Below are 19,374 nucleotides of genomic sequence, written 5' to 3' on the forward strand. Positions count from 1 at the left end.
GATGCTGACGCTTTATGACACGACAGGAGCCTTAACAGGTAGGTGGGTTGTTCAATTTTGGAAACAATATTTGTGATTTGTGAAAATCGTAACATGGGCGAAGCCTGCAGACGTTACAATTATCTGTTAAAAAGGTGCAGGTGGTTAGTTTCCCAGCTAGCAAAGTGCGCTAGGTAGCAAGGTTAACACGCTAACTATTTATGGTTTGCTAGCTAGATGTTGGAATATAAGATTTCATGTGTATTCAGGTGATGTATTTATGTATGTCAGTTGCAGCTGGTTATTGTTCCAGCTTCTTACACTGACGCTACCATGGTGAGATTCTGTCACAACCACATGTTTCACTTTTCAGTGTAGCCATCAGATCATAAAGCAATTAAAGTTAGCACCTTGATGAGTAACTTGTAGGGGTGTAATGGTACATGTATTTGTATTCAACCGTTCGGTATAGCGTGTTCGGTTCGGAACGGAGGCGTACCGAACGAGTTTCCACACGGACATCCACACGGCTCGCTGGGTTGATGTTGATCCGCGGACCAAACTTGTTAAGGAGCATCAAACTCACTCTTATCTACGCGGAAATAACGCTAAAATATAAAGAAGGCGTCCCAAAGTGTAATCTATGGTGAAATAGGAAAATTAAGATGTGTACGCTATATGTTTAGGCTGTTCCCACTGTTCCCTTCAGTTCTTTAGCGCAGCTTGAAACCCCGCCCACCCCCGCCCCGCTGCAGGCACTGACGCTTTCAGTGTGAATGCACCAAGCGGCGAGATGCTGGCGTCGGGATGCCCGTGACGCTTTCAGTGTGAACGCAGGGTTATAAATGTTATTTAATCTGAGCAACAACTTTGATCTGTTCTGTTCAGTGTTGCATTTGTTCAATTTTGCACATTTGATGTAGAAAAGATTTGTTTTTAATACTTAAGATTTTGTTGTTTATAAGTCTGAGCCTTATAAATGTTATTTAATCTGAGCAACAACTTTAAACTGTTCAGTGTTGCAACTGTTCAATTTTGCACATCAGGGAGATATTTTTTTTTAAGTCTGAGCCAATGTTATTTTGTGTGTGTGTGTGTAATAAACAACTAGCACGTTTATATTTTGCATTTTGTTTTCTTACTGTACCGAAAATGAACCGAACCGTGACCTCCAAACCGAGGTACGTACCGAACCGAGATTTTTGTGTACCGTTACACCCCTAGTAACTTGCAATAGGGCCTACCCATGACGAATTGTCCCAACCCACGATGATGTTTCCGACGACCTAAATAAGACCGCGCAGATGGCTTTTAATATGGGGACAATATCGCGTCAATACGCATCATCTAATGCAATGCCTATTATTTATCATGAAACCTCAATTCGGAAGTAATGGGCCTAGCTCGTACCCAGCACTTTTCAAACCTTACTCAGGTTTATGGTAAATGTCCCCAGCACTTCTGAAATCAAACTGACGCCCATGCACCAGGGGGTGGCTCCGTGTCTTGCTAAATACAAGGTTACTTTGAATATAAAGAGAAAGCCCACCAGTGTTGGACATTCTTTGAGCTTTTAACAATTTCATGAAATCCTCACAATTCCAATAAAGGTTAGGATAAATGATAACATGCCTCTGAAGTTTGACTTTTTGCACCATTACAATACTTAGACAACTAGTCATCATATCTCCTGCTCTCTGAAACACATGTTAATGCTCAATAGTACACACATATGGTTCTTTAATATATTTGCATTATACTAAGATGCATTCATTTTCAATGGCTTTTGTTCTTAATGGCTTTTTTCCCCCTTACATTACTTTTGCTTTTATACTTTAAGTAGTTTTGAAACCAGTACTTTTATACTTTTAATTGAGTAAAAAACTTGAGTTGATACTTCAACTTCTACAGGAGTATTTTTAAACTCTAGTATCTATACTTCTACCTGAGTAATGAATGTGAATACTTTTGACACCTCTGCTCGACAGAATCCAAACCCACCTGCAGTGGAGCAGACTCCAAACCCCGGATATAGTCCAGGGTGGTAATCATTCATCTGTTTATTTATCATTCCTTCATGCTTCCTGGATGGGTGGATGTGGAAGAAGGGGCAGGTGTCACGGTTGGTGTTAGTTGAGGACCCAAATGCAGGAGAGCAGGAGGCAGAGTTGCAAAAACAGGATTTATTTAGCAAAAAAAAAACAAGAACAAAAAAACGCTGCAGAGCAGGATTAATAAAAACAAAAAAACTAAAAACCAAAAACCTGACAGGACACATGGAGGGAGCAAACAGTACGGACCGACAGGGAGCAGGGAAAGACAAGACCAGATATACCCAGGGGATAACGAGACACAGGTGCGGACAATCAGGACAGATGGGAAACAGGAGGGGCAGAAATGAAAACACAAACTGGGGGAAATGTCAAACCCTGACATTACCCCTCTCCCCTCAAGGGGCAGATCCCAGATGTCCCAACAAACCCCCCAAACCAGGGTGGGCAGAGGGGGCCCAGGCCAACACACGGCCAAAGTTCCGGGGGCCATCCTCAGGACCGGGCAGACAGTTCGGGGGGGGGGGGGGGTCGCCCCCGAGGCCGGGCACACCGGCAAGACAGATCGGGGGGCCGTCCTCGAGGCCTTAGCGTAGACCTTGGCCTGGGCTGTGGCGTGGAACTTGGCTTGTAGGCAGACAGGATACGAGGAGCAGGTTTCGGGGGACAAAGGATCCTCTGAGCTGGCTCGGGGGAACCCCGGGTCCTCGGAGCTGGCTGAGGGGGAACCCGGGTCCTTGGAGCTGGCTGAGGGGGAACCCGGGTCCTCGGAACTGGCTGAGGGGGAACCCGGGTCCTTGGCGCTGGCTGCGGGGGGTCTGGGACCATCACCGGAGCAGGGGCTGATGCGTCCGAGGCCACCGCCGGAACATAGGCTGATGCGTCCAGGACCATCACCGGAACAGAGACTGAGGCATCCAGGACCACCACCGGAACAGGAGACGATGTGTCCAGGACCACTGCCGGAACAGGAGACGATGCGCCCAGGACCACCCCCGGAACAGAGGCGGATGCATCCAGGACCACCGCCGGAACAGAGGCTCATGCATCCAGGACCACCGCCGGAACAGGAGACGTTGCATCCAGGACCACTGCCAGAACAGGAGACGATGCATCAAGGACCACCGCCGGAACAGAGGCTGATGCATCCAGGACCACCGCCGGAACAGAGGCTGATGCGCCCAGGACCACCGCCGGAACAGAGGCTGATGCGCCCAGGACCACCGCCGGAACAGAAGACGATGCGTCCAGGACCACCGCCGCAACAGGAGACGAAGCATCCAGGACCACTGCCGGAACAGAGGCTGATGCATGCAGGACCACCGCCGGAACAGAGGCTGATGCGCCCAGGACCACCGCCGGAACAGAGGCTGATGCGCCCAGGACCACCGCCGGAACAGGAGACGATGCGTCCAGGACCACCGCCGGAACAGAGGCTGATGCGTCCAGGACCACCGCCGGAAAAGAGGCTGATGCGCCCAGGACCACTGCCGGAACAGAGGTTGATGCGCCCAGGACCACCGCCGGAACAGGAGACGATGTGTCCAGGACCACCGCCGGAACAGAGGCTGATGCATCCAGGACCACCGCCGGAACAGGAGACGATGCGCCCAGGACCACCGCCGGAACAGAGGCTGATGCATCCAGGACCACCGCCGGAACAGGAGACGATGCGCCCAGGACCACTGCCGGAACAGAGGCTGATGCATCCAGGACCACCGCCGGAACAGGAGACGATGCGCCCAGGACCACCGCCGGAACAGGAGACGATGTGTCCAGGACCACCGCCGGAACAGAGGCCGATGCATCCAGGACCACCGCCGGAACAGGAGACGATGCGCCCAGGACCACCGCCGGAACAGAGGCTGATGCATCCAGGACCACCGCCGGAACAGGAGACGATGCGCCCAGGACCACCGCCGGAACAGGAGACGATGCGCCCAGGACCACTGCCGGAACAGGAGACGATGCATCCAGGACCACCGCTGGAACAGAGGCTGATGCATCCAGGACCACCGCCGGAACAGGAGACGATGTGTCCAGGACCACCGCCGGAACAGGAGACGATGCATCCAGGACCACCGCCGGAACATAGGCTGATGCATCCAGGACCACCACCGGAACAGGAGACGATGTGTCCAGGACCACCTCCGGAACAGGAGACGATGCATCCAGGACCACTGCCGGAACAGAGGCTGATGCATCCAGGACCACCGCCGGAACAGAGGCTGATGCATCCAGGACCAACGCCGGAGCAGGAGACGATGTGCCCAGGACCACCACCGGAACAGGAGACGATGCATCCAGGACCACTGCCGGAACAGAGGCTGATGCATCCAGGACCACCGCCGGAACAGAGGCTGATGCATCCAGGACCAACGCCGGAGCAGGAGACGATGTGCCCAGGACCACCACCGGAACAGGAGACGATGCATCCAGGACCACTGCCGGAACAGAGGCTGATGCATCCAGGACCACTGCCGGAACAGGAGACGATGTGTCCAGGACCACCGCCGGAACAGGAGACGATGCGCCCAGGACCACTGCCGGGAACAGAGGCTGATGCGCCCAGGACCACCCCCGGAACAGAGGCTGATGCGCCCAGGACCACCGCCGGAATAGGAGACGATGTGTCCAGGACCACCGCCGGAACAGAGGCTGATGCGCCCAGGACCACCGCCGGATCAGGAGACGATGTGTCCAGGACCACCGCCGGAACAGGAGACGATGCACCCAGGACCACCGCCGGAACAGAGGCTGATGCATCCAGGACCACCGCCGGAACAGGGGACGATGTGTCCAGGACCACCGCCGGGAACAGGAGACGATGCGCTCAAGACCACCGCCGGAACAGAGGCTCATGCATCCAGGACCACCGCCGGAACAGAGGCTGATGCATCCAGGACCACCGCCGGAACAGGAGACGATGCACCCAGGACCACCGCCGGAACAGAGGCTGATGCATCCAGGACCACCGCCGGAAAAGGAGCAAGTTGGGGGTGGCGCCGACGCCGTCTCCCCTGAGCCTGAAGGCTCCTGGGCCCACCCTGAGCCAGGCGTGTTCCCCGGAAGGGGGACTCCTCCTCCTCGAACCAGCGCATGTTTTTCTCCGCCTCCCGGCAGAGAAACTCTCAGAGGGAAATGACCTCTCCCGCTGGGTCCATCTCGGTCGGTCCGTTCTATCACGGTTGGTGTTTGTTGAGGACCCTAAAATGCAGGAGAGCAGGAGGCAGGAGTTGCAAAGGAGGATTTATTTAGCAAAAAAACAAGAACAAAAACGCTGCAGAGCAGGATTAACAAAAACACGAGCGCAAAAACCTGACAGGACACATGGAGGGAGCAAACAGTACGGACCGACATGGAGCAGGGAAAGACAAGACCAGATATACCCAGGGGATAACGAGACACAGGTGCGGACAATCAAGGCAGATGGGGAACAGGAGGGGCAGAAATGAAAACACAAACTGGGGGAAATGTCAAGCCCTGACAGCAGGTCTCTTTCAGCATGCAAGCGTGGACATTACGTGTCTGGCACACACAGATCGTTCTCCACTGATGAAGGAGCAGTCCCCATCCTGGAAACATCTGCTCGAGTGCCGCATCTCAATCTTTACAGTCCTATCTCTTTGTCTTCACCTCCCCACACTTATGTCAATAGATTTAGTCTTTTTTGAATCATGCAGATTGTGCTGCGATCATCCAGCTGTGGCTCTGACACATCTGATGAGTCAACGATGTGCATCTGCTGCAGCAGCCTGATCTGTTAAAGGAGCATGAGGCAGGATAGAGCCAGGATTTATGAAAAAAATCCGTATATGTTTCAAGTTTTCTAGTAATAATGTCAGGTGAAGCGTTCCAAACCAAAAAGAATGAGCCCTCTAGCGTATCTCTCCGTTGCCTTGAACAGGCTGTGTGCTGCAAAATGTGCTGCAATTCGGAGGCCGAATTTCCCGCGCTGTCCTGCGGATGTGACGTCCCATGACGCTGCATGCACGTTCTCCCCGTTCTCCCGTGCCGGCTTCGCTGTTGGCTGCAGTACCCCCGGACGGCTGTCGTGGCGACGGGTGGCGCTAGAGAGTCTCATTTCTTAAAAGGAGCCTCATGCTCCTTTAAAAGACTTTCTCAGGTATCAGAAAGCTGATATCCAGAGCAACACAATCAAGATTTCTTCCATCCACTCAACCATTCAACAATTTCCACTCATCTGAGTTCATCTCACCTGGTTGGAGACGCTTCAAACACCTTCTTCAGGAGGCATCTCAAGCAAATGTTGACATCTAAACCCGTCGCTAAGGGAGAGTCCAGCCAGACTCATTCCCTCTGCCACGACCCATAATTCATGTCCGTAGTGTAGTCGGACCACAGATGGAGCCGTAATCAGAGTCCACAGACACTCCAGCGATCCGTTTCCTGGTCAGTCCTCCCTCACGCATGAACAGGACATGGATTTGGATCCCTCTGCCCCAGCCTGGCACCGATCCTCCTAACACCGTAAAACCAGACCCTCGGCATGGACGAAGAGCATCCCTGATGGAGCCGGTCTCTCACTGGGTCGTAGCTGCAATGATGACCACATATTCTCTGGAATCGGAGCTTCCAGTAATCTGCAGCAGATTACTCTGAAGGACCATGGGGAAACAAGTGGACCTTCAGTCTCTACCACTCCTATTTTCGCATCTGTGGCAGTCAAAATACATAGTCAAAAACAAATACAGAACAATATACGAGACAATTCGACGTAGAACGATTAAGTGCAGTATAGTACAACACTATACAATAACATAACTTAACACAATGAATAGAATCTTTGATCCTAAAGTGCTTCACACCAAATCTAGAGGATTATGACATTAATAATGCAACTGTAATTTATTTAGCAGAGATATACTAGAGCGTATAAAAGATCTTTGGGGTCGGGAGGTCCGCACAGGCGGTACCCTACACCTCCGCCCTGATGGTAACAGCATATATTCTGCATTTGGTCTCAACCGGTCTCAACCGTAGTTCTGCTGAGGCTAAACCTTCCTGTTGCTCCTATCTTGAATGTCTGGATCAACACCAATCTAAGCTTCTACCACAAAGTGAGTTGATCACGCCAGAAGGAGGAATAGGTCTGATAAGGAGTTGCTGGATCTGGCAACACAGAGGAAAACACTGGGACTGAACATGCAGAAGTACACACAGGTGATCGAAGAAGGTCAGGTGACCGCAGAGGGAAGTAACCTGAAACACGACAAAATCATCACTGAGACATTCATGTTTTTATCAAAACAATCACTTCAAGATTACTGCGGTTTAAGACTTTACTTCACACTAATCCTGTGTTCAGGTTTGGTTTCTGTTTCAGGTTAAGTTGTTGTGATATTGTTTTAGTATTAATCTGACGTTGGATCTTTAAACTACAGAGCGAACTGATGGTCCTCATTAATGAACACACACACACACACACACACACACACACACACACACACACACACACACACACACACACACACACACACACACACACACACACACACACACACACACACACACACAGCAGTGATCCCGTGTGTGTGTCCACAGATGATGCAAGAGGCGTTGTCAGCTGCACACTTTCAGACATCTGCAGGCTGTTTAGCATCGCAGGGGCGGAGTCAGCTCCGTCATTGGCCGGAGGGTGAACAGACCCCGACTCTGGGGACTCACACCACACCCATCTGTGTGAGCGTGTTGTTCAGAACATCGGTGGGTTTCTTCTTCCCGCTGGACATTGGTTCATCTGCCGGTTGCTACAGAAACTGGTGAGTTTCTGCATTATTTTTTACATATTTCAGCTACTAAGCTTTTTTTGTAGGAAGTTAAAGTTGTCTGTCACACATTTTACTTTTACTCTCATTTAAAAATCTCAAAGATGATGCAGCTAAAGTTTGACATCCTCACAAAGATCAACCTCCATGTTTATTAATACTACGCCTAAAACAGTTAAATATAATATTGCAATGACTTAAATCAGAGTAATTGTAGATTTTTTATTATTATGATCTCTCTTCAGCTGGGTTCATGCAGGTTGACTAACTGTGACAAACAACGCTCTGGGTCTATTTCAGAGTCGTTCCCTTGGGTTTACGGCTCGGCCCGTGAAAAACAAGAGCTCTAATGATCAGTTACTTGACAGAAGTTTGACTTTGATAAGAAATATCTCACAAAGTCGACTCAAAGCATCGCTGCTCATGTTTCAAGGCACCTTTTAAAGAATGTTTTTAGTAAAATCAAGCAAGTGTCATTTTTAGAAGATATTAGTGCTTAGTTTTTGTCTTTCCTTAGACTTGGACGTGATGACGCTGGAATAACCAACAAGTCATTCATAGCCATCTTTTAAACAAACTCATAATTTTTTTCTTTTGTTAAATTAAAGGAAGTCATGGAAAAATACTTGCAGTATGGGAAGGAGAAAATACAAATCTGTCCAGATGTTCCCATTCACTCTTTATGAAAATGCTGTTCTGGTGCCCCTCCCATTCGCAGCCGTTCCCACCGGTACAGAACGTACCGAGCCTGGTGGACTTTATGCAATGAGTCAAACGCTCAAAAGCCCCAGTTAAAACATCACAGATGCCTGCAGAATAACACGATGGATCAAGGAGTTGTTACTGTAAATCTGGCTTCAGTCATTCACCGGTGATTCCAGTCCAAAACGGTTCAAGATGAGAGGAAATAAAAGGCTCTGAAAGCTCATCTTCATGATTTGTTGGTTGGCCTTCTGATTGTTTCAGACTGAAAGACATCAACAGATTGTGGTGGACCTTCTCGTTTCCCAGCAGGTGAACCCTCGTGGCCGCTACTTCCCGTTTCCTGCAGAATGTTTTCTTCTTTCAGGTCGACGTCAGCATGAGCTCTCAGACGACTCCCGGACCTTTGGTTCAAACATCAACAGAAAGTGCTGCTACTTTTTCGGACCTCGTCACAAAGATCGGGAGAAAGGGTACGTACCTGTCCTTCTGGAGATGTTGCTTCTTTTGAGGGACCAATAAGATTATTGTGGGAGGTTTTGAATGAGAAGACTGTCTCTACCTTCACATGTATATGTTTGTATTAAACCACACCTTTGATTTAGTCTGATCCACTTTGGATGTCCTTTTTTACACTGTCCATCTAATGCTGAATGTTTCAAAATAAAAGCCCTATTGGGAAAGAGTTTTTTTTGTCCTGAAATACACAAGGGCTTTTAATTTGAAATAAATACCAAAAACATTGATTCAACGCATTATACCACTGAATGTAGAGCTTCCTTACTGGACATACAGTAAGCAAAATTATTACATCTATTTTTTTTTCTTTCTTTCTTTTTAGCTATTTGCTTGAAAAAAACCTTTGCGATAAAACTACTAGGTTAGGTTTTGTTCTAGGCAGGTAAAACTTTAATCTAAAGTCTTCACTACAACAGGATGCCAGTCAGAACAGCTTCAACAAGCTCCAACCCTCCCAAACCAGCCAACAAACCGAAAACCCAACTGGAAAGCAACCATTCTGACTGAACCCTGAATATCGAGAAACTTCTTTGTACTTTTATTTCCTAAAACCTTCCTCTAGATGTCACTTTGAGACTGATTAATGTGTAAATATGTCTCTTTGATCATCTGTTGCATGTTCAACATTAGCATTAAGTCTGTGTGACATCTGTTTAACGCTGTCTTCATTATTTGATAAAGAAATAAGCTCCACATGTGAGCGCATGTGCAGCCCGCCAGCATTTTGAACGGTTGAGGTGCATGTGTGTGTGTGTGTGTTTATTTACGGCAGGGAGTGTCTTATCAGCCTGATGTCAGGAGGGAGCATCACATAGAACCGGTGTGATGACTCGGTGTGTGTCGCCGTGGAGATAAGAGCAGACACCCAGTGGCCCTGGTTTCCACAGCAGGGCCGACGCGCGCTATAATCACCCTTATAAACATACACACACACACACACACAATAGTACAGAATTAAAGTTTATTACAAGAAACATTAGTTTCTACTATAAATACAGTGAAGTCTTCCTAATTGTGTCGAGTTTCCACAAAAATCACGACTGGCATGTTCATTTTCTGCAGTCAGGCACCAACCTTTTCCTTCATTCCTTTGTACTTATTTTAATGTGGCTACAAAGGTAGTCAGCCTGAAAATCTTGGCCATATAAGTGCCGTTTCGCCTGAGAGTAGCAGTACAGTCAACTACAGTAAAGTAGGCAATCATTTGTGTTGCATCATCAAAGACTGTCTTCTGTCTTCTGTACACGTATTCTGCAGAAGATACAGTGTGGGAGCTATTCAGTTATGTGTTTTTGCTATGTTGTATTTTAAATGTCATTGTTTTGCATAATTAGTTCAGACAGTCTTATTTTTTCAGTATATTTTGCGTTGCAGCTATATGCTATTATTTTGAAAGGTGGTGTTGCTTAATTGAAAGTTGCACCGTTCTCTAAAAAAGTTCATATTTTTCCTGTGGAGAAGACAAGATGTTCTGGATGTCCTCCGCTCTTAAGACAATTTACATCATTCACATTCACAAATGTTGTTTTCACAAAATCAGAACATGTAACCAGAAGTCCAGTTCAGATGGTTGAACATGGGAATGAATAACTACAAATTTGGATCATAATTACTGTAAATGTTTCTATTTGTGACACAGATTTGTTTTTTAAACTTGAGGGGGTGGAGTCAAGCAGTGTGCCTGACTCCGCCCCCTAGATGTGTAAAATCAAATACACAATGGTTTAAAAGGAAAAGAGCAGTCTGAGAACAGCCCTGCATGGGGGGTGTTTGTAAAGTTTACCGCGTGACCTTTTGTGTTTCGGCGCTGAAATCTGCAGATGGATAAACTTCCTGCAGGAAGACAATTCTGCAATGAATTATTTTGCCTTAACATCATTCAAATCCCACATTAATCATTTATTTATTTATTTATTTTACAGACATCTACAGCAGCAGTGAAGATTTTGCAATCTTGATCGGAGGTAAGAGCGAAACTCTTCTTTTGTGACATTTGATGATGAAACAGTAAAGTCAGGATTAAAAATGTGGGCCCAAGAACTTTTTTCACCCAGATACTAATTGATTTTCTTCTTTTGACATGAACGCAGCACAATCTTGTATTCTGCACAGAACTGTGAATCTTGAATTGCGTACAGACGAAGTCGGTTTCAGAGCAGAAAGGTACGAGAGTCTCGAAAGAGTTATCAACTGGAATTATTAAATTTTTATGAAGTTCTAAATTTAAGCTCAAATGTACAAAATCAGTAAAAACATTTACTGAAAATGAACAATAAAGGTGCTTTCCCTTTAAACACTTATAAATAAATACAAAAAAAGTGGACACAATATTTTCAGCAGATTTTTATTTTGGAAATTTACACTTCTTAAATACAGTCTTCCTAAAATAAATAAACAAATTAAAATCTGAAACTTTTCTTATGCAGCAAATTGCAATGTTAAACAAGTGACCAAGCTTGATTTGATACTTTTATTATATTAAGAAAAATTATTTGGTATAGGCTCCTCCCCCTCCCTCTCTGCTGCGCTTCTCTCCTTCTAATAGCCCCTCCCACTCTGAATTAGCAGTTTGTACAGATGACTGGTCCAATACATCCCCAACCCATCAAAGACGATCAAACTCAGGTCATGTGTATTCTGATTCAGTCTATTTCAGTTATCCGGGTCATTCAGACAGAATCCAGCTTCACGGTTCATGAAAACATCCTCGCCGAGGGAGCTGCACCCAAATGTATAAAATAATGGTCACGCATCGTACAGTTGTCTTTGAAGCTTTATTTCGCTGTCGCTCTTTTCCTCCGTCAGACACCAGGAAAACTACAAAATAAATCATGTCTTTTTAAGCAAAAGCTAGTGAACAGTTTGAATTAAACAGAAAAATAAACAACAACATGTGCTTCAATTCAATTTTATTTATATAGCGTCTAATACAATAGATGTTGTCTCTAGACGCTTTCCAGAGATCCAGAACATGAATATAAACATAAACCCCCGAGCAATTATTACATAAACAATGGAAGGTAAAAACTCCCATAGTGGGAGAAAAGCCTTTAGCCAAACAGTGGCAAGAAAAACTCCCCTCTAGGAGGGAAGAAACCTTGAGCAGGACCTGGATCATAAGGGGGGACCCTCCTGTCGAAGGCCAGACTGGGGGAGTCGGGGACGTCAGCAGCACACAGCAGGCATGTTGAAGCAGCAATGGGATGATCAGAGGCGGGGGGGGGGACGTCAGCAGCACACAGCAGACATCCACGTAGGCAGGTGGAAGCAGCAACGGGATGACTGGGGATGGGGGGGGGGGGCCGAGACCGCAGGCCAGAACACAGCTCCCGAGGCTTTGGCCTGCAAACATGCACAAAAGAGAAAAAAGAGGGGCCGGCATAAGAAACTACAGGAACAATGGACAAAAACGATAGCTATGAGATATTTATAATAAATAAAAATGGAAATGGAGAAAAGAGGAAGGGAAAAGGAGAGGAGAAGAAGGGTTAGAGGCACCGCCCAGCGGATCATGTCGGTGCCCCCCTGCAGCATAAGCCTATAGGAGCATATCTACCGCAAAGCTATATTTGAGACTAACTATTATAGTCTTGTTCTATAGCTGCAACTATGACTACTGACTCTAACACACTAGAGTTTACACTAACTAGAGATTTACCAACACCAGCTAGAGGTTTACTAAACACTAACTATAGGCTTTACTAAACAGAAAGGTTTTAATTTTAGTTTTAAAGGTGGAGGTGGTGTCAGCCTCCTTAATCCAGATTGGAAGTTGGTTCCATAGTAATGGTGCCTGATAGCAGAACGCCCGCCCTCCAAATCTACATTTAGATACTCTAGGAACTACGAGTAAACCTGCACTCTGAGAGCGGAGAGCTCTGCCAGGAACATAAGCACTATTAGGTCTTGTAAATACTGCAGAGCTAAGCCGTTTTGGGATTTATATGCAAGTAATAACATTTTAAATTGGAATCTGAATTTTACAGGTAGCCAATGGAGCGACGCTAACACTGGAGAGACGTGGTCTCTCCTGCTGATTCCTGTCAGCACTCGGGCTGCTGCATTCTGGATCAGCTGGAACCTATTCAGCAAATTACTTGGACATCCTGCTAATAACACATTACAGTAATCTAGTCTAGAAGATACAAACGCATGAATTAGTTTTTCTGCATCACTCTGCGAGAGGATTTTCTTAATTTTTGCAATATTACGAAGATGGAAAAACGCTATTTTACAAACCTGATTAACATATGCTTTAAACGACAAATCCTGATCGAAAACAACACCAAGGTTTCTCACAGTTGCACTGGAAGCTATCGCAACACCATCTAATCCCTTCCTAAAATGCTCTGGACCAAGAATGATAACTTCTGTTTTATCTGAATTTAGAAGCAAGAAATTTCTGGACATCCAGTCCTTGATGTCCCTAAGACATGCCTGAAGTTTAACTAACGGTTCTGTTTCATCCGGCTTCATAGACAGATAGAGCTGCGTATCATCAGCATAACAATGAAAGTGTATGCCGTGATTCTGGATTATACTTCCCAATGGCTGCATGTATAAACTGAACAAGATTGGCCCTAGCACTGAACCCTGCGGAACACCATAACAGACCCTTGACTGTTCTGAAGAAACCTCATGTACATGAACAAACTGGAACCTATCAGATAGATATGACTTAAACCAGGGATTCCCAAAGTGTGGTGCGCGCTGGGGGTGCGCAAGCTGCCTCTAGGGGGTGCGCGAGATGAAAAATGTAATGGCGGTCTGATAATTTTTTTTTTTTCACACACAAGCTGATGAAGGCCATTAATTAGAATCAGGTGTGATGATGCAAGGAAACATGTAAAACATTCAGGACAGGGTTGGAGACCCCTGCTGAATACAATCATGTATTGTCCTAGTGGCGTTTCAACTTTATTCAGAGGCTGTAAATCTCCAACATTGTAGTGCATTATCAATTTGTCTACCTGTTACTGGGAAATCAGACCTCTTGGTCTTTCTGGGAACTTTTTTGATTGTTAAGGACTCGCAGATATTTTCTCTCACTGGGCGGATGCTTCAACTCCACATGACATTTCAAATTTGAAGTTGACGAGGCAGACGTTCAGACTTGTTTTCTCAGCGCAGGTGGACATAATTTGCACAGAAAGGTTAGTTTCCTACCGTCAGACTCTTTGGGAGACGATGTGTAAAATTCCCGCAGATAGTGATAAACGGATCATCATCTGACGGCTCGCTGACGCTGCGTCTGCAACGTCTCTCTTCACCCGTCAAGGCTGATTTATGGTTCCGCGTTAAATCGACGGCGAAGGCTACGGCGTAAGGTACGCGGCGACGCGAACCGTACGGTCCGCACGCCGCGTATCCTACACCGTAGGCTCCGCGTTGGTGTAACGCGGAACCACAAATCAGCCTACATTCGTAAAGACTGCACCAGGCTCGTCGAGTATTTTAAATGTGCGCGCCGCCCGCAGGATTTTTCTGTAATAATTGGACCTAAACAGTGAAGCTGCAACTCACATAATCTGAACAGTTCAAATTCCAGTTCATGATCTGCAGAATGAACAAGTTCACGTTCAAGTTCTTTATGTGTAAATATGTTGCGTTCAGTTCAACGTTCTCACATAAATGAACGTGTTCAATGAACGCATTCATTTGAACGCGTTCATGTACAACACTGGGAATAGAATTAAAATTACTGGCGTTCAAATTGTATTTCCATAACCTGTGTTATGATGACGGGTTTGTTATGTCTGGTAGTGTACCGACATACACTGTCACTTTAAGAACTTTCTGGTTACGACTCCCTGGTTCCGGTTTACGACAGTCTGTTTTTACATGCGTTCATGTGTGGTTCGAAAATAAATGGAGTCACGTCAACTCCGACTTGAGAATCTTTTGCAACATAACATTGGCGACGAGAGATGGCTGAAGCTTGTTCCCTACCACCACCGCCTCCTTTCCTGGCCCTCCCGGGGGAACCACCGGTCCCATGGCACCGCTGGATCTCCACGTTTGAGACGTACATCCTGGCTGCCGGCTTGACGGACGTGTCCGGCGGGAGGAAGCGTGCACTGCTGCTGCACTGCTTGGGAACTAAGGGACAGCGGGTGTTCGGAACACTCGGCGACGCACCGTCATACTCCCTGGCCGTGGAGTTACTGAAAGGACATTTCGCGGCTCCACAAAGTGCTCTGCTCCGCCGCGTCGTGTTCCGGCGGCGACATCAAAGGCCAGGGGAATCAGTGGCTCAGTACGTGGCGGACCTGCGGGGTTTGGCTAATTCCTGTAAGTTTGGAGGACTGCGGGACGAAATGGTCAGAGACCAACTGATTTTGCACACGAGCTGCAACAAAATAAGAGAGACTGTTGCTGGAAAATGATGACCTGACTTTAGCGGCAGCAATAAACCTCGCGGTTCAGGTTGAATCTGCGCTGGAGTGCACGGCGAGCTTCTCTACTCCCCCGCCCTCACAGACACAGGCAGCGGGCGCGCTCACCTCACAGACGCCCCTCCTTCATGTGAGTGCTGACAGCGGGGAGGAGAACATCCTACTAGCTGCTCGGCCCCGCGATCAGTACCAACAGCAGTGTGGGAACTGTGGCTCTTCTGCACACAACTCAAGAGCCCAGAACTGCCCTGCCCGTGGTAAAACCTGCTCCAACTGCGGAAAATTAAACCACTTCCACAAAGTCTGCAGGTCTGCTCCAGCTCGAGCCTCTCAGCCACCCACTACCACCACAGTTATCCACAACGTGAGCTCGGGACGAGCACCGTTCAAAACGTGCTCGGTAATGGTTGGAGATATCACTCTGCCCCTCCTCCTGGACACAGGGGCCACAGTGTCTCTCCTGAACCTGGCGACTGTTACACAGTTTTTCCCCTGCGAGCCACTTGGACCGCCCACCACCACCCTGCGTGGTTACGCCGACTCCAAAATTGACATTGTGGGCTCCCTTCAGCTGCCCGTAAAATACGGGGATAAGACACTGCCAGTTTTTAGGTTCAATGTTGCACGCCACGGGACCAACCTCCTGGGCCTCGACCTCTTCACCAGCCTCGGTTTCACCCTGCTGGACACCACCGGCTCAGAGATCAATGCCGTTGTCATCCCCTGGCAGCAACAGTGGCCTGCGCTGTTCAGCGGGGTGGGCTGCCTCGTGGGTTTCGCCCATCAGCCTGTTGGACCCGACTCTGACGCCTGTCATACAGCCCCTCCGTCGTTCTCCCCTGGCCCTCCGTGATGACATCTCTGCTCAGCTGCAAGGTATGCTGGATGACGACATCATCGAGCAGGTGAACGCGTCACCCTGGATCTCCAACTTGGTGATGGCCAGGAAGAAGTCTGGTGGGCTGCGACTCTGCGTGGACCTTCGAGCGGTGAACAAGGCCATCATCCCCGACAAATACCCCCTGCCAACCACAGAGGAGCTCACCGCCCAGTTCCACGGGTCCACCGTTTTTTTCGAAACTGGACCTCCGCCAGGGTTACCTCCAGGTGCCACTACACCCCGAGAGCCGCAACCTCACCGCTTTCATCACCCACAGAGGGGTGTTCCGCTACATGGCGTTTGGGCTAAGCTCCGCCCCCAGCTGCTTCCAGAAAATGATGGCCTCCGTCTTCGCAGGTATACCGGGTGTGGCCGTCTACCTGGATGACATTGTGGTTCACGGGGCCACGATCGAGGAACACGATGAGCGCCTGCACAGGGTGTTCAGTGCAATGGCCAAGCACCACCTCACACTTAATGGCGAGAAGTGTGTCTTCGCCGCCTCAGCCATTGACTTTGTCGGGTTCCGCCTCTCAGCGGGTGGCACGTACCCGCTCCACTCAAACACAGAGGCCATCCACCGTGTCCTGGAGCCAACCTCAGCCGCTCAGGTCGCCTCTTTCCTGGGCATGACGGCGTATTACCTCCGTTTCTTGCCACAGTACTCTGCCACGACTGCGCCGCTGCGTAAGCTGCTGAAGCAGGACGAGCCCTGGGTCTGGACACCGGCATGTTCCGACGCCGTGCGCCTACTGAAGTCCCAGCTCACCTCTGCACCGGTCCTGGCGCACTTCGACCTGGTCAGCCCCACCTTCGTCACGTGCAACGCCTCTGCCCTCGCCGTCGGCGCGGTGATGTCCCAGCTGTAGGGGGGTGTCGAGAGACCGATCGCCTTCGCCTCGCAGGCTCTCAGCCCCACAGAACAGAGGTACTCGGTGGGGGAGCGGGAGGCCTTAGCGTGCCTCTGGGCTTGTGAGCGCTGGCATATGTACCTTTACAGGCGTACATTCACACTGAGGACCGACCACCAGGCCCTCACTACCCTCCTGGCAACGTCAGGCACCGGCCACAAACCGCTCCGCCTCCATCGTTGGGCTGACCGACTGCAGCAGTACAACTTCCGCCTGCAGTTCACGCCAGGCCGCGACAACGTGGTGGCTGACCTGCTGTCACGTGCGATCCCTAGCCCGCCCGCAGCCCAACCTTTGGCACCCGAACGGGACCAGGCCGAACAGGACCTCATCCAGCTCCTCCACACACCCCTCCATGAGACAGTGTCGCTGCAGGAGCTTCGGGACGCCTCAGCGGACGATCCCATCCTGTCCACACTCTCTACCTACATCAGGCAAGGCTGGCCTGGGAGGGTACCCGACGAGCTGCTTCCCTATCACAGGGTCAGGGAGGAGTTGTCGTGCTGGAACGACACCTGTGTCGCCCGCGGGCTCTGCACTGTGGTTCCTGGTGACCTCCGGGCGCGTGTCCTTGCTATGGCGCACGAGGGTCACCTGGGCATAGTCAGGCTCAAACAGAGGTGCCGTGATGTCGTGTGGTGGCCGGGCATCGACAGGGAAATAGAGGCCCTGGTCAGGGACTGCACTGCTTGCCTTCTTAGCGGCAAGACCAGGGCCCCGGCCCCGCCCCCACCAATGCAGCCGTTAGACTGGCCGTCACAGTCCTGGGTTCACCTGCAGCTTGACATCTGTGGTGAGCTGCATGGGGTGCCGCATCATCAGAGGTTCCTCGTCGTGGTCTACGACCTCCACTCTAAGTGGCCGGAGGTGGCACCCGTGGGCTCCGTCACGGCCAGGGTGCTCGTTGACATTCTCGATTCTCTGTTCGCACGTTGGGGCTTGCCCCGGAGGATCACAACTGACAATGGGCCCCAAATGATCTCCCATGAACTGTCCTCATACCTGGCGGGGAAGGGGATTCGCCACATCCGCACAGCGTTCTACAACCCGGCGGCGAACGGGGGGGTGGAACGTTTAAATCAAACGCTGAAAAACGGGATCAGGGCTCACTTGGCACAAGGGTGCACACTCACCACCAGTCTCCTACAGACGCTGCTGCACTATCGGGCCACCCGACACGCCACCATAGGAGTTTCCCCAGCCTCCCTCATGCTGGGGCGGGAGCTCCAGCTGCCTCTGGATAGGCTCCGCCCAACACTGGCTCAGGTCCCAGTGCACCCGGTTCAAGCCGCAGTCGCTACCTGTCAACGTCAGATGAAGGACCGCTTCGACAGGACCCGATGGGTTAGACCACCTGCCATCGCTGTCTCGGATTGGGTCAGGATCCGACGGCCTCATCGTGGCGACAAGCTCCAGTCGTTCTGGTCAGACCCTGTCCAGGTTACCAAACGGCTTGGTCCAGCTTCATTCAGGTTAGCCGATGGCACTCGCTGGCATGCTAACCGCCTGCGTAAGGTGCAGGCCCCACCGGCGCCCGGACTGGGTGTGCAGGCCGTTACAGCCCTGCCGGCTGCACAGTTCGATGCGGCAGCCGCCCCAGCTGTCCAAGCACAGGCTGCAGTCGAAGAGCGGCCACCGGAAATTGCTGCTGCACCCGAGGGTCGCCCAGCTCTGGCTCGCGCCAGGCCTAAACACCTGGGGGACTTTGAGACTGAGTATCACACCTAGGTTGTGTGAAGGGGGGGGAAATGTTATGTCTGGTAGTGTACCGACATACACTGTCACTTTAAGAACTTTCTGGTTACGACTCCCGGTTCCGGTTTACGACGTTCAGACTTGTTTTCTCAGCGCAGGTGGACATAATTTGCACAGAAAGGTTAGTTTCCTACCGTCAGACTCTTTGGGAGACGATGTGTAAAATTCCCGCAGATAGTGATAAACGGATCATCATCTGACGGCTCGCTGACGCTGCGTCTGCAACGTCTCTCTTCACCCGTCAAAGCTGATTTATGGTTCCGCGTTAAATCGACGGCGAAGGCTACGGCGTAAGGTACGCGGCGACGCGAACCGTACGGTCCGCACGCCGCGTATCCTACACCGTAGGCTCCGCGTTGGTGTAACGCGGAACCATAAATCAGCCTACATTCG

General features: G+C 49.6%; 1 long non-coding RNA gene across 2 annotated transcripts; it reads left to right on the forward strand.

Moving 5' to 3' along the window:
* Positions 1-7,714: 7,714 nt before the first annotated feature.
* On the forward strand, positions 7,715-11,268 carry LOC133429862 (uncharacterized). 2 transcript variants are annotated; one of them, XR_009774687.1, is made up of 4 exons: positions 7,715-7,813; positions 8,889-8,994; positions 10,963-11,004; positions 11,131-11,268. It is a non-coding gene; the product is annotated as an uncharacterized LOC133429862 (long non-coding RNA). The 2 variants fall into 2 exon arrangements; XR_009774686.1 differs by having other exon boundaries at positions 7,729-7,813; positions 8,786-8,994.
* The last annotated feature ends 8,106 nt before the right edge of the window (positions 11,269-19,374 follow it).

This window comes from Cololabis saira, unplaced genomic scaffold (assembly GCF_033807715.1).
Source record: "Cololabis saira isolate AMF1-May2022 unplaced genomic scaffold, fColSai1.1 scf034, whole genome shotgun sequence".
Classification (NCBI taxonomy): Eukaryota; Metazoa; Chordata; class Actinopteri; order Beloniformes; family Belonidae; genus Cololabis; species Cololabis saira.